We start from the raw sequence: 4422 nt of genomic DNA on the forward strand, positions 1-4422 counted from the left end.
ATCGATCGATAGACAGACAGACAGACAGACAGAGAGATCGATAGATAGATAGATAAACAGACAGACAGATAGACAGATAGACAGACAGATAGACAGATAGACAAGACAGACAGATAGATAGACAGATAGATATACCCACCAACAATAAAAACCCACACAAATAGTCGTTCCCTTTCCTGAATGAGGGCGGGACGTATCCCAGTAGTAAAGCGTTCACTTGATGCCCGTCGGTGGACCCATTGTGCTATTTCTCGTTCCAGCCAGTGCTTTACAACTGGTGTAACAAAGGCCGTGGTATGTACTATCCTGTCTGTGGGATGGTGCATATAAAAGATCCCTTGCTGCTAATCGAAAAGATGAGCCCATGAAGTGGCGACAGCGGGTTTCCTCTCTCAGTATCTGTGTGGTCTTGAACCATATGTCTGACGCCATATAACCGTAAATAAAATGTGTTGAGTGCGTCGTTAAATAAAACATTTCCTTTCTTCTTCGTTCCTGGTAGGTACTGGGTTCCGGTACCAGCTCTCATCAAGAGTATGTTTTAATGGTCTAGAGGGGAGGTGTATGGTCACTTCACCTACGTGTCTCTCGCTAACAATTTATCATCTGGCCACAGCCCTAGAAAAAACTGCTCAGACAGATAAAAATGTATGCCAGGACAGCGTGCTTGAACCTTAATTGATGCAAGAGAGAGATAGAGAGAGGCAGTGAATAGTTAAAGTTTGTTTCATTTAACGACACCATTAGAGCACATTGATTTATTAATCATCGGCTATTGGATGTCAAACATTTGGTCATTCTGATATAGTCTTAGAGAGGACACATGAGAGAGGGGGAGAGAGAGAGAGAAAGTGAGATTGAAAGAAAGAGATTGAGAGAAAGAAAGAAAGAGAGAGAGACAGTCAGAGAGATATATATATATATATATATATATATATATATATATAGACACACAGAAAGAGATACAGAGACAGAGAGAAAGAGCGACAGAGAGAAAGACACACACACACACAGAGAGAGAGAGAGAGAGAGAGAGAGAGAGAGAGAGAGAGAGAGAGAGAGAGAGAGAGAGAGAGAGAGAGAGAGAGAGAGAGAGAGAGAGAATGAGTATATATACGATTTGTAGGCGAAATAGCCCGAGTACTTTGCCGTTCAATAATTAGACGGACATTGGACATTTGGACGGTTATGAGAGAGCAATCATAATCGTCTAAATGTCCGTCTAGATCTCGAACAGCGTGGTTCTTGGGCAAGGCGGAAAAACCTAAAAAATTACCCAGCCTGATATGACTTTTTGCCCTAGCATTGAGCCCCGCAGTCGTTCAAGCTGAGTAGCAAGTGCTCGGGATTACCTGGTTCTTACGTGCGGTGAATATTGCCCCTTAAACTAAGCTCGGCCGAGAAATAAAACACCACTGTATGTACTAATCACGTCAGGAAACGGATATTTCCGGTCCGCTGTCGGCCATTTAAAAATCCATTTAGACAATAAAAAGTGTTCTTTTCGTCAGACCTAAGCCGTTAAACTGTAAGCTATCGTATAGCGAGGAATACCAGGGCATGTCAAGAATCAAATTCCCTGAATCACTACATTAAATTTTTTATTTATTATTATTTATTTATTTTTGGTGGTGGTTATATTCCAATGACGGTTCAAGCACGCTGTCCTGGGCATATAGCTAACGCCCAAAAGAAAATGAAGCCGTTTAACTGCCAATCTGATTAAAATTAGCTCTACTGGTCTACTACCACATGTAATAGTGGAGCTAATTTTAACTAGATTGTTAAACTGCAAGCTCTTGAATAACAAACAAACAAAAATTAAAATCAACGTGCTCTAGTAGTCGTAAAACAATATAAACTTGTATTAATGTTATAATCTCTGTTGTGTGCTGCCAGATCTGTAGATCGCGCCAGAACAGATCTCCAGACGCGGTGTGTTTTGTCACATTCCAAAATTTAAAGTATGTTTTGCTTAAATACACCACTAGAGCACACTGATATATTAATCGACGGCTATTGGCCGTCAAACATTCGGTTAGCACATACCACGGCCTTTGATAAACCTGTCGCGGTGCACTGTCTGGAACGAGAAATAGCCCAACAGGCCCACCGACGGGGATCGATCCCAGACCGACCGCGCATCAAGCGAGCGCTTTATCACTGGGTTACGTCCTGCCCACTATATCTAACTGAGGCTGAGCCCCTTTGCTGACAGCAAGTGATAACTTATAGGCACTTCCCCCACAGTCAGGACAGCACATACCACGGCCTTTGATACACCGGTCGTGGTGCACTGTCTGGAATAAGAAATAGGCAAACGAAGGGTATCGAACCTAGACCGACCGCGCACGAAGCGACCGCTTTACCACTGGGTTACGTCCCGCCCAGTAAGAATACTTGGACACATTATCAAGAATCAAAGTTTGTTTTGTTGAACGACACCACTAGAACACATTGATCTATTAATCATTGGCAATTGGATGTGAAACATTTGGTAATTCTGACATATAGTCTTAGAGAGGAAACCCGCTAAAAATGTTCCAGTAATAGCAACGGATCTTTTACATGCACCATCCCAGAGACACGATGGCAAATACCATGGCCTTTGATATACCAGCCGTGGTGCACTGGCTGGAACGAGAAATTATCAAGAATCAAGTGCCCTGACTCGCTTCATTTCAAATATATCTTTGTGAGTATATCCTTTGAAGGTTCAACCGGCCTCGGTGGCGTCGTGGTTAGGCCATCGGTCTACAGGCTGGTAGGTACTGGGTTCGGATCCCAGTCGAGGCATGGGATTTTTAATCCAGATACCGACTCCAAACCCCGAGTAAGTGCTCCGCAAGGCTCAATGGGTAGGTGTAAACCACTTGCACCGACTAGTGATCTATAACTGGTTCAACAAAGGCCATGGTTTGTCCTATCCTGCCTGTGGGAAGCGCAAATAAAAGATCCCTTGCTGCTAATCGGAAAGAGTAGCTCATGTAGTAGCGACAGCGGGTTTCCTCTCAAAATCTGTGTGGTCCTTAACCATATGTCTGACGCCATATAACCGTAAATAAAATGTGTTAAGTGCGTCGTTAAATAAAACATTTCGTTCTTTCTTTCCTTTGAAGGTTCACGCATGCTGTCCTGGGCACACACACCTGAAATAAGTCCAGCCAACCGTGTGTCGCTAACACATTATTCCAAATCCTCACTACGGGAACCAGTAAAATAGGTTGCTAACGTTTAGTGAAAACCGGCTGGCTGAACACAGACCGGGGCAACGTTCAGAAGGTCGGTCGCTCGCTGAACTGGTTTTTGTGCTTAGCATTAAATGGATGTGATGTGATAGAACACGACGATACCAGTCAAACTGTTAGCGAGTGTCCGCCACAAATCTCCACAATCCCACCCACAACCATCCAACATATTCTGTTATCAATTATTAACTTTTAAAACGACACAATGACACATTAAGACATACGACGTAGACAAGTGGAAAATTAATAAATCAATGTGCTCTATTGATGTCGTTAAACAAAACAAAGTTTCAATTTTTAATTTTTAAATATTAGGCAGCTCTGTTTGAAATCGGAGACGTCCACGGGATATGGCTGAGTTAGTAAAGCGCTAGCACCAGGTGCTGTGATCGTAGGATCGAAACTCCTTCGTGCTGTGATTCTCTCTCTCTCTCTCTCTCTCTCTCTCTCTCTCTTCATCATCTCCTCTTCTCTCTCTCTCTCTCTCTCTCTCTCTCTCTCTGTGTGTGTGTGTGTGTGTATCTCCCTCCCTCCCTCTTTCTCTCTCTCTCTGTCTGTCTGTCTGTCTCCCCCTCCCTCCCCTTCTTTCGCTGTATCTCCCTCCCTCTTTCTATCTCGGTCTCTCCCTCCCCTCTCTCCCTCCCATCTCTCCCTCCCTCCTCTCCTCTGTATCTCCCCCCTCTCTTTCTCTCTCTGTCTGTCTCTCCCTCCCTCCCTCTTTCTCTTTGTATCTCTCTCTCTCTCTCTCTCTCTCTCTCTCTCTCCTCTCTCATCTCTCTCTCAGAGTCCTCTCTCTTTTCCTCCCTCCCTCCCTCCGTCTCCTCTCTCTCTGTCTGTCTTTTTCCCTCCTCCTCCCTCCCTCTCTTCCCATCTCTCTTCGCTCTTCTCTCTCTCTTTCTCCTTTCCTCCCTCCTCCTTCCCTCTCCTCCTCCTTCTCTCTCTCTCTCTCTCTTCTCCTCTTTCCTCCCTCCCTCCTTGTCCTTTCTCCTCTCTCTCTCTCTCTGCTCTTTCTCTCTCCCTCTCTCTCCCTCTCTCTCTCTCTCTCTCTCTCCCTGTCTCCTCTCTCCCTCTCCGTCGCCCCTCTCTCTCTCTCTCTCTCTCTTCTCTGTCTGCCCCTTTCTCTCATTCCCTTTCTCCCTCCTCCTTCCTTCTCTTCTTTCCCCCCCTTTCTTCC

Source organism: Gigantopelta aegis, chromosome 1 (assembly GCF_016097555.1).
Source record: "Gigantopelta aegis isolate Gae_Host chromosome 1, Gae_host_genome, whole genome shotgun sequence".
In the NCBI taxonomy this organism is placed as follows: domain Eukaryota; kingdom Metazoa; phylum Mollusca; class Gastropoda; order Neomphalida; family Peltospiridae; genus Gigantopelta; species Gigantopelta aegis.